Raw genomic sequence first — 12103 nt, 5'->3', positions numbered from 1 at the left:
CCTGGATAATCCAGGATAATCTCTTCATCTCAAGGTTAGTTGATTTCTTAATTTCATCTGCGACTTTAATTCCTCTTTGCCATATGACATAACATATTCAGACGTTCCAGGGTTTAGAACATGAACATTTTATGTTACCCTATCTAATCACAAATACTTTTCTGAAAGCATAGCTCAGTGATAGCTGCTCTAGAAGGCTATCAATGTGCAATAGGCAGGGTAGGATGGATGGGTGATAACAGCTCAGTGTAACGTGGGGTTTCTTGACAGATCTTCCTTTATCCCTAGAGCATATGTCAACCACAGTCTGGCTACCTTAATTAAGGTGGTCACATTCTTTCCTTTTCCTTGCAAAGACTCACTGCTGCCACACACAAACTGACCTTCTCTTTCCTTCTTGGAATTTTCCATCCCCAAAATCCTCTGACCCTGCTATAGAAGGGTATGGGGGTGGGGAGGGAGGAGGTCAAGCATGTCCCTGAGAAGTTCATGTGTTAGAGACTTGATCCCCTATATAAGGGGGTGGGGAGGGAGGAGGTCAAGCATGTCCCTGAGAAGTTCATGTGTTAGAGACTTGATCCCCTATATAACAGTGTTAAGAGGGTGAGAAATTTGTTTATGGTATTTGAAAGGGGGGGCCTTTAAGAGGTGATTGGATCATCAGGACTATGGATTAATGGATTAATCCATTCATGGAATAATAAGTTATCATGGATGTGGACTGATGGCTTTATAAGGAGAGCACATGAGAGAACTCTTGCCATTCTTGCCATGTGATTGCCTGTGTCACCATGGCCCTCTGCAGAGAGTTCCTACCCAGAAGAAGGCCCTCACCAGATGCACCCCCTGGACTGTCAACTTCCCAGCCTCCAAAACTGTAAGAAATAAATTTCCCTTTCTTTACAAATTACCCATTTGGGGTATTCTGTTAGAAGAAACAGAAAATGGACTAATACAGAGCCCATAATCTAGTCGCTGTTGGAGGGGCTGTCCTGATTTTGGCAGACCTTTTCAAGGCCTCCAAACCAAAACTGATAGTCTCATCCACATTGTAGATGCCAATTCATGGGCACATAGGGAGCTGCTTTGTTCATATTTGTTTCCCTGCTGGTCAGCATGTTCTGGGAACAATTATCGTGACCTGAAAACATCATACTGGCTGCATCAATTGGTCCTTATCCCAGCACAGGCCTTTCTGACAAAGCAGGCCTGGCACAACTGGGAATTCCATGCCCTCTCTCCATTGACTTAAAGGCCCATTAGCTTCCAGGCCACCTAAACTGACCTCAGTCCACTCTCACCTCAACACAGGAGACCTTCCTGGCATAGGAGAACCAAGATGGCTCTAACAGAAACCAGGACAGGTAGGTAGGATGAGAGCCACAAGTTAGAGGTATCTCACTCCTCCACCACCACTGCTGTAGATCTGTGGGCAGGTTGTCGGTTTCTATCAGCCCCAAGGACCATTCTTGGATCAGTGAGATATTTTGGATATATTGTGAGTTATTTGTGATAAGTGCATGTTCACATTGTCCAGTCTTTGCCTGACAGAAATACATTTTCAGATTTGGTTGACAAAGGGACGCTAACTGGTTTTCATTGCACCTTCTCTGAGATTTTTCATTTTGCTTCATTTCTGTGTCTGTTTGCAGGTTTTGGTGTGCACACACATACACAACACTAAAACCACAGCTAGTCCTTGGTCGCATATATTAAAATAAAACAGGCTCCAACCAAACAAACACCAGCAAGTTTCCCCTGGTTCAGAGATGGGCAGCTCATTTTCTCTGAAAGCACATAATATTCAGAATAAGCATCTCTTGAGAATACCAAAAATCTTGCAAAAATTCCCATCTTGGCATAATTTTGATCTAATTTATATGGAAAATATGAGAACTTTAACTTAATTTAAGATGGAAATGTAACCCATTTACAATATCTGTACACCCTAGATGAATAACAAGTTGTCATTCTCATGTGGTGGAAATGCATCTCCCAAGTTTGAATTTTTCATTTTGCAAATACCTTGAGAAGGAAACTCTCAAGAGGAAAGTAAGAAACAGCGAGAGACAGTAAGTAGTCCCTGTGCCCCACAGCTAATTTGAGCATCAGTGATACCCTAAGTAGCATCCTGCTGCCATCCGTAATGAAGAACATGCTTATTTCCAATTTGTAGCATTCCTCCCCTTTCTGATTATACAAGATGGGCTCATTCATTATTAATCCAGTTTGTCAGACAGCATGGCCTTCCAAGTGTCAGGCTTCCTTGTTTCCAGGCAGTGAGTTTGTGCGGGAGCAATGAAATTTCAGAATGCACAGATCAGCAAGCTCTTGTCTGTACCCGATTAAAGTTGGATAGACCAACTCAACAGCCTTAAAATAATTCTACATGAAGCAGCAGGACATCTTTCTATATTTGTCCTTGTTATTAGAAAGGAAGTGGATTTAAAAAATCATTACTTTTCTTTCAAACTGCCCCTGCTTTGAAAGGGAGCGAGGAAAAGAAAATGATCCCTCTCTGTCTATACCAATTAACCTAGAAATTGAATATAACAAAGGACACATATACTCCAAGTTTACTTTAAACAAAGTCAGTATTTAAACACACATATTCACACATATGCATACACAGGCACACACACATATATACACAATGACCCTAGTTTTGGGGAACTTAGGACTTAACGTTACCTAGATCATGATGTCATGTTGTCATTGAAAAAGAGAGCCAAACTTGCCAAATCAAGATTTGGATTGGAATAATTCTCAGGAAAGGGGCTTGAAAAAGTGATCTGTTTATGGGTCATAAGTTTGGGCTCCAGGGTATATCTAGATCAAAGAAAAAAGTAATGCATTGTGGGAAACAGACATGCATACTCCGCACTTCAAAATAGTAGATACTATGTAAAAGACTGAGAAATACACTCTAGCCTATTTCCAAGTTATTTGAATGAGCACTGGGCTTGAAAAAGTGATCTGTTTATGGGTCATAAGTTTGGGCTCCGGGTATATCTAGATCAAAGAAAAAAGTAATGCATTGTGGGAAACAGACATGCATACTCCGCACTTCAAAATAGTAGTTACTATGTAAAAGACTGAGAAATACACTCTAGCCTATTTCCAAGTTATTTGAATGAGCACTGGAATCATTTTTCTCTTGTAACCACCTAGCTTTAGAGAAAGTGGGCAAATAAAGAGACTGGGTGAAAAAATCTTGAACTAATTGCAACGAACACATTTCCATCTACATCTGTTGAGAGTTTGTGATAAAAGTATCTCTTGACTTTCTTTCTTTTTTTTGTCCTCATCAAAAATCCAACATTTTCACCAACCAAAAAAATCTCTGGGCTGGTTCTGACCAATCACAGTGATGACTTTTGAACTGGTACTGGTCTAGAGAGTGTTTCGGTAAAGAGGGACAACCATGGTATGGGGGCTGTAAGGGATTATTTGTGTGAATCACCAGCCAGAAAAATTAAGTGGACGGAGTAATCCTAGATAGAGCCTGAAGCTAATATAGGGACAAAGACGGCAGATTGCAACTGTTGGGGATATTCTGAAAGTCTCACTTGCCTAAAGGGTGTAGCTGAAAAATCCTTGACAAAGGTTGCCAAAAATTTCATCTTCCAAATTCAAGGAAACAATTAAGTAATTGCTACTCCACACCAGTGGTCCTCAACAAGGGAAAGAGGTAGCAATTCTGTCTTCTAGGGGACATTTGGCAACATCTGAAGATGATTTTTGTTGTCAAAACTGGGAAAAAGAGCCTTGCTATGAGCAGAGCAGAGAAGAGAAAAGGATTGGGAAAGAGAAAGCCAAATCTCATTGTGTCAGTTTTTTCATCTGCAAGATACTTACTTTATTTGGATATTGTAAATATCAAATGCGATAATGTATATACAATGTTTATAACAGAGCCAGACACATAATAATTCCTCAACAAAATTACCATTATTATTAGCATTATTTTATTATTTTGAGTAATGGTGTTACATTATCAAGTTGTGTTAAGTCCATTTCTGTTGCTTATAACAGAATACCTCAAACTGGGTAATTTATAAAGAAGAGAAATTTATTTCTTACAGTTTTGGAGGCTGGGAAGTTCACAGTGCAGGGAACACATTTGGGGAGGGCCTTCTTCTTTGTGGGAACCCTACAGAGTCCCTGGTCGCCACAGGGACTCATGTGTCACATGGCGAGAATGCACTGAGCAAGAGAGCTAACTTTCTTTCTTGCCCTCCTTATGAAGCCATGTCAGAACCACGGCCATTACTCCATGAATGGATCAATCCATTCACAAGGTCACAGTCCTCACAATCTAATCACTTCTTAAAGGCTCCATCTTTCAAATGCCGTAATTGAATTTCCCATTCTTTTAACACTGTTACAATGGGGGTCAAGTTTCCAATACATGACATTTGGGGGGACACATTTAACCCATAGTACAAGTCAAGGGGGGATGACTTGAGAATTTTAAAAAGCACTTAAAAATGAATTTCTGACAAACCCCAAGCAAAGGAGGCTAGTGAAGAATTAAGTGAAGAGGAATGTACAGAGCTTGATGTGGCAGCAGTGGAAACTCCTGACTGAATTGTACTTTAGTAGAATATACAAAAAAACATGAAGGAACATATTACAAAGAAGACTTAAAAAAATAAAGGAATATAAAACTAAGAGAACAATCTTGATGGCTAAAGCTTGTAGGAACACCATCCAATAGAAATGTTATTTGAATCTCACAGAACATATTACAAAGAAGACTTAAAAAAATAAAGGAATATAAAACTAAGAGCACAATCTTGATGGCTAAAGCTTGTAGGAACACCATCCAATAGAAATGTTATTTGAATCTCACTTGCAACTTTAAATTTTGTTGTAGATGCATTAAAAAGTAAAAAGAAGAAAGGTAAAAATGAACAGGAAAATTAACTTTCATAATATATTTTACTTAACCCAGCATACATAGGGACTTCAAAAATTTCATGGTAAATAGAATTAAAAGATAATACAAATCTTTCCATTAACTTTTTGAAGTACTCTTCCATAAAAAATATTATCATTTCAACATGTAACCAATATAAAAATTGTTAATGATGTAGTTTCTTTATGAAGTCTTCAAAGTTGAGTGTGTATTTTAGACTTACAGCACATCTTGATTTGGACTAGCCACATTTCAGGTGCTTAACATGTGGCTACCATATTGGACAGAGAATGTATGGAAGACAGTTGTAAAAATGTCAGAAATGACAAAAATAAGTCTTTAAAGCCATATCCAAAGCAAGAAGGGTAGGAAAGAAGATACAAGCCTGTTGACATGGAAAGATAATTTGGTGCTAGTACTCTTCAATTATTTTCTAACTCCCATCCTATCTATCATAAAAATTTGTTACCCAGCAGGTATGGTTAGACCTCACCTTAGTTTGAGGTATTTAAAGGTCAAAGTACATAATAAAACGTGAAGAGATCATTTTGAGAGCTAGTAATGAATTAAAATATCTGTCACTGGACAAAATATGTTCTAGAGAATTGAGAGTCTCTTGATTGTGAATGGCAACAGGGCTGTGAAGAGACTAAAACTAGGAAGAACTAAATGTGTCCCAATTCTCAAAAGCAGAGGGACTTGTAGCCTCTCACACAAACTTTATATGTCTCTCTGTGAAAGTCAAGCTTTGAGTCCTAGGTTTCTTATCTACAGACCAGGAGGTTGGATCATGTGAATTTTATGGTCCCTTTATGTTCTAATAGTCTGTGAATCTGTAAGATTTTCCAAGGATAAGCATTTGCACACTGAGAAAGAGAACGGTAATCACTAGGGTCAAGCAATAGCTTATGAAAATAAGTAACAGCAGTCTAACCTCATTTCCTCTTGTGAAAGAGTCTCTGGTTCTTGCATTATCAGGGAAATGCTAGGGTCATAGCACATTTGGATTTCAGCAAGAGGCTTAGAACTTACATTTAATGAGCACTTACTATTCATTTAATGTTAATTCAACAGATACTTATTGAGTATCTACTATATTTTAGACACTGGGATTGTGACAGTAGATAAGATGTCTCTTAAGAAACTATGCAAGCATGATTATGGAACAATTGTAGAAGGTACATGGGAAGGACATATGAGAAATCACTTAACTTAGTCATGGAATATTACAGGAGATTTTCTCTAGAAAACGGCTTCTAAGTGAACACCTAAAAGCATTAAACAGTAATGGCTTTGGGGTGTGAGACCAAGAAGAAGAAATAATGGGTCTGAAGGCTCAAAGGTTAGAACAGGGCTGACCTGTAGAAGAGCAGTGCTGGCCAAACTTCAGTGTGCACACATAACGCCTGGGGATGTTGTTAACAGGCAGATTTTTATTCTAGAGGTCTGAGGTGCATCTGAGACTTTGCATTTCTAACAAGCTCCCTGACGCTGCTGAATCTGCTGGCCTGGGGACCTCACTTTGAGCAGCACCAGCATAGAGAACATGGAGAGGCAATAGAGAATGCTAAAGAGGTAGGCGTGTTTTGGATCATGAAAGACTTTGTGTTTCATGTTGAGGTCTTTGAACTTTTATTTCAAGGGCATTTAACAGAGACAAGACATGATCAGCCTTGTGCATCTGAAAGATCACTCTGGCAGTAGTGAGAATGATTGAAAATGGGCAAATCTGGAAGCAGTTCAGTTGAGAATGAGAATATCTTGCATAAACTATTGGAGACGTGATGAGGGGCTGGACCAGGAAGGCAGTTTGTATAGATGAGAAGGAATGGATAGTTTCAAGGGGGGAATTTAGGAGGCTCCATTAACAGGACTTGATGATGATGAAGTTATTTTTAAATTTTTCCTATTTTTAAAAAGTTCTCTAGAATGATTCCATGTGCAGCTGGGTTCTTAAACTTGGACTAAGTTGCCTCTGAACTCTGAATTTTTGAAATAACCTTTTCCCATCCCTAGCATCCTGATGCGTACATTTGCACAGAGTCAGAGCAACCCCCACCATCACAATGAGGCATTTGCTAGTTTTCCATCTTCCACTTTCTGGAACTGAAGTTCCCTTTGCAGGTGCCACCCAATAAGTAGTCAACTGTCACATGCTTTCTCTGTGCTTATGAGCTGGTATGCTGGGTTTTACCAGAAAGGATTGTTAAGTAGGAAAGCCATGCCATTAACAAGCACAAGCTCAGTGGCACAAAGGTCAAGCAGCTTTTCCTTAAGTGAAAAAAAACAAACAAACGTGTATTCCTTACATAAACACTGATATTTAACATTTAGTTCAATCCTCATGATTCATTAAGAAAACAAAATTCAATAAAAGTCAGGCAGATGTAACTACAGGAAAATCTGCCTCTGATGAATCTGGCTACTTTCAGGACTTTGAGTAAAAGAGAAATAAATTTCTGAAATAAAAATGCTAAATATAGACTGTGACCATCATTTACACTGTTTACTTTTGTTTTTATTCCTATAGTGACCATTTTATATCTTATACAACTGTTTCTTCAGTGCCTTGGAATACTTATTAAAGAATCTCATTGTGTTTGAGCTTTAAACTCCTGAGTCAGAAAGTGAATAGAGGTGGCTAAGATCTTAGATATTTCTGATTTCCAAAACCAAATATTGATCTTCAGGAGACACATTTTGTGGGTCAGAATTTGTGGGAAATGAAGTAGGCACAATAAATTGGCAGCAGAGAGGTGGCAGAAGGTAATAGAAGACAGACATAAGAACTGGAAAAGTGTAGCTGTCTGGGACCATTTAGGGAAGGGGCAGACAGTTCTACACACCTCAGCAGTCCCTGGAGCATCCCTGGGTCAAAGGACATAATCTGTTTTATAAAGCTTTCCATTCAAAAAATTTTAAAAGATGCCATTAAACAGTGTTTGTGCCCAAAAGGCAGAAAATGTGTCTTGCAGGGAGTGAATGGGGTGCTTGGGAGGAGAGAAATGTTTAGAGATTTAAAAACCCAGAGATTTTGAGAGTGAAGAGGAAACAAAAGGTTGACTATAGCATTTGCATTCTTCATGTCATACAGCCCTAGGCACATTGTTTTAAACAATTAGTGTGGGCAACTTATAAAGAAGTACCAGCACACACTGAAAAGTGGCACAGCTGCAGTTTAACCATTTCTGCTGACTTTGGACCTAAGAAATGAGAGAGTAGCAGGTTTCATACTGTCTTTTCCAAAGCTTCCCCTGGGAATTATGGGCAGCAGCCCCATCGCCTCCTCTTCCAGCCAAGTCTCCATCCTGCTGAGCCAAATAAACACAGCTGAGGTCATTTTCCTTTTCCCTCAGTCTAATGCAATCAGGTACAAGAGGGTGTGAGCTTGGAAGATGAAGGCTGACAGCCGAAGGCTGAAGGACTCTGTCAAGACAACGACAATGACACTGGCCTACCAAAAAGCAGGTCAGAGACTTAATACAGAAATGGAAGAAATCCCCCAACAGATGCTTAATGAAGTGACAGCACATGGGACCGTGCCAATAGTCCCATCTACAACGTGAACTCAAGTACTATTTTAAAATGATGCTTATTGATTCATGCATTATTTGATGGTTTTGTGCACATCGTGTCTTCCCAGCTAACCCTGTAAATATTCTAAAGAATGTGGTTAGGATCATTATAATGCATTGTAGTTAATTACTGCATTGTTTCCACCAGCAGAAGCATATCAGACTTAGCATCCTTAGTTGCCCTAAAGAGTACACATGGTACTTTTTATTTAATTGTGGTTCAGAAATCAAAAATCAATTGGGGGCAAAATTGGAAGGGATCTTAGGACCATGGGAATAGCATGTGGGAAAGAGAGCAGAATATAAGGTTTATGGTTGAACACTTGATGTACCCAATATTCCTGCTTTTTTCTGTTTGATTTGCAGAGAGAACTCTGTTATAAACCAAAGTGTGCCAGAATACTCTGTGACTCACTTATGCTATAATTAGGATATTTTAGTAAATGTAGGGATTCATTACTAGGGTAAAAAGAGCGAAATCCTTCCTCTCTCCCTTCCTTCCTTCTTCCTACCTTTCTTCATTTTTTCCTTCCTTTCTTTCTTCCTTCCTCCCTTCCTTCCTCCCATCCTCACTCACTTCTCCCTAAAAAAATTTTTTTTCAGCTTGTGCTAAGTAATGTCCTCAGTCTGGAAGCAAAAACCTAGGTCTCTGATTCAAGACTCTGATCTGACATTATCAGACTGGAATTTCATGAGTGGTGACTGTAAAGAGGATTAAGTTGAAAGTGAGGTTGGACTAAGATGACTAGACCTTAAGGCTATACCAAGGAGTGTGAGATCTAAAGTCTGATGTGCAACAGGGAATCAGTCAAAATTTTATATGCAATATAAACTATTAAGTTAAATTTTATGACTTTCAGTATTGGAACAAGTGTAGTATCATACAATTGATGTTATTTCAATTCGTGCTTTGTTATATTTGCTAATAAGAAATGCCTATATACAAAGTACTAAAGCATTCTTTTCTGCTTCCATGTTTTCATGGGATTCCCACATCCTGAAACTCCCCATGGAAACATTAACTGTGGTAAAGTTAGAAAAGTCTATAAATAAATAAAGGCAAGTGGCCTTTATTATCAATGATTTACTAATTACATTGTTATAAGTTTTTTCCAATGTTGGAAAGAAAATTTGTCAGGGCATCATTGATTGGTTGGATACAACTCTTGGGTTACAGAGAAACAGCAGTTTGGTGGTAAGGGCATGGGTTTTAGAGTCAGCTGGACCAAGTTCTGAATTTCCTGTGTGACCCTGGGTGAGTTTATGCTATCTGTTTCAGGTTTTTGGTTGTTGTTGGGTTTTTGGTTTTTTTTTTTTTTAATAAGCATGAAGTTGGGGTTACAGGATCTTTTGGGGAGTGAAATAAAATCATTTACGTAAAGCACTTAGACATAGTCATGATGATGATGATGATGACGGTGGTGGTGGTGGTGGTGATGACGATAGTGAGGATTATGGTGTACCTTCAGAGAGGCAGTATAGAATCAGTGACTGAGATACTGATACTATACCCAGGAGTCAGACTACTGGGTTTCAAATTCCACGTTTATCACTTACTAGTTGTACGGTCATGGGTGAGGGTATTAGCTATCTTTTTCTTCCTGACAAATCATTCCAAAACTAAGTGGCTTCAAACAACACATATTTATTATCTCACAGTTTTGGAGGGTCAGGAATCTAGGCATGACTTAGCTGTATCCTCCGCTTTAGTCTCTCAAAAGGCTGTAACCAAGGCATTAGCCCAGGATGTGTGGTCCCATCTGAAGGCTTGACTGGAGAAGGATCCATGTCCAAGGTTGCTCATGTGGTTGTTGGCAAGATTCTGTTCCTTTAGGACTTTTGGACTGGGAGCCTAAATTCTTTGCTGGCTGTTGGCTGGAGATTGCCCTCAGTTCCTTGCCCCACTGGCATTTCTAACATAGTAGTTTGCCACATCAAAGCCAGCAGAAGAGTCTACTAGTAAGACAGGTGTCACAGCCTTTTGCAAGCTAATCATGGAAGTGATACCCATTACTTTTGCTGTATTGTTTGTCTGACATGGGTCACTAGATCCAGCCCACAGCCAAAGGGAGAATTACAGAATGTGAATACCAGGAAAGGACGGGGATCACTGGGAGCTGTCTTAGAAGACTGTCACCATAGCAGCTTAATTCATTTTTCTGTACCCCAGTTCTTCCATCTGTTAAATGGAATTAATGACAGTAACTTGGAATAGGGCTATTGTAAAGATTAAATGGGTTGTTAATATTTGTAAAGTGTCTGTGCCTGTCACATAGTAAACACTCAAACATTTGACATTTAAAAAAAAATATCAACTTATATCTCTTTTCCTTGTTATCAAGACATTGACCCAATCTGCTTACTGGCCCCATGACAAAAGGTAGTTGCTGCATCAGCAGTTTCTACATAGAAATGGCCACAAAGTTCAGGGCAAGACAGTGGTGTGGGGACAGCAATGGAGCACTACTAGTTGCTGCATCAGCAGTTTCTACATAGAAATGGCCACAAAGTTCAGGGCAAGACAGTGGTGTGGGGACAGCAATGGAGCACTACAGAATGAGGCTCAAGTCCAAGTTCTAATTTTCCCTTTGCAAGATGTGTAGTGGAGGCAAGTCACTGTCTCTCTAGGTGGCTGTGTCTTTATCTGTGAAACGAGTGCTTCAGACCTTGTCCGGGGTGATATTCATCATATTTAGCACCCGCTCAGAGTCAGGCACTGGCCAATCAGAACAGGGGCTACCATGAGCAGTGGTGTGGTTGTGCTGGTGAGGGCTGGCTGCCCATCAGCCTCAAGAAGTTATCTTTCCAGTCTCTTCTAGCCCCAGACATCTAGGATCACACAACCCATTTCCAAATCACAATAATTTTGTGGTCCACAAAGCCCTTGAGTTCTGCTCCCCTTACTTTCATAACTTTTTTACCAAGGTGGCTTATAAGCCAGCATACTAAAACAATCTAGATAAAAGGCCATTTAATATGATATGATTATCCCGTTCTGTGGTTTTAAACGGTGTGAGCAAATGTACCTAAATATAATCATAGTGTTTGGGTTCAGGAGCTAATCCCATTAAGTGTTTTTAAAACTCAACAAATGTTATTTCAGAGACTCATTACCAAAATGAAAATTTTAGTCTGTGTTTGTTTCTGGCAGATCTTCTGGATTCTCTTCAAGCAGTTCACATGTGCCTTCAAACAAAAATGTCACCAAGTGAGGTAACAGTGTCCTTGTTCGGTGTCTGTTCCCAAGGCTCCCCTTGCAACTTGTCTCTTCCCTAATGCTTGCTAAGTACCTGATACTTTCCTATGCAGGAAGCTTATATGAACTAATTAACATTTAATGAGAGGAAACCAACTGATTAGAATGCTTTTCGTGGTACTTTAGCTAATAAATGTTGTATATACTTTTGACTGCATCTCGTCAGCATGTGGCTTTCCCCTCCCGCCTACATCCCCCCTTTTTTTTCACAGTTCTGCCCTGCTCAGGGGCTTTCTGCAGTAACCTGGCTGGAAGGTTTGCCTAGTTAATTTGAGGAAAGTTTTGGACCAAATTATTGAGGTAAATATTTTGATTAAACTTAGCTTAGAGCAGTAAGTGAATGAAGCTTCT

Source organism: Galeopterus variegatus, unplaced genomic scaffold, assembly GCF_000696425.1.
Source record: "Galeopterus variegatus unplaced genomic scaffold, G_variegatus-3.0.2 Scaffold1348, whole genome shotgun sequence".
Taxonomy (NCBI): domain Eukaryota; kingdom Metazoa; phylum Chordata; class Mammalia; order Dermoptera; family Cynocephalidae; genus Galeopterus; species Galeopterus variegatus.
Note: the sequence above shows the minus strand (reverse complement) of the source record.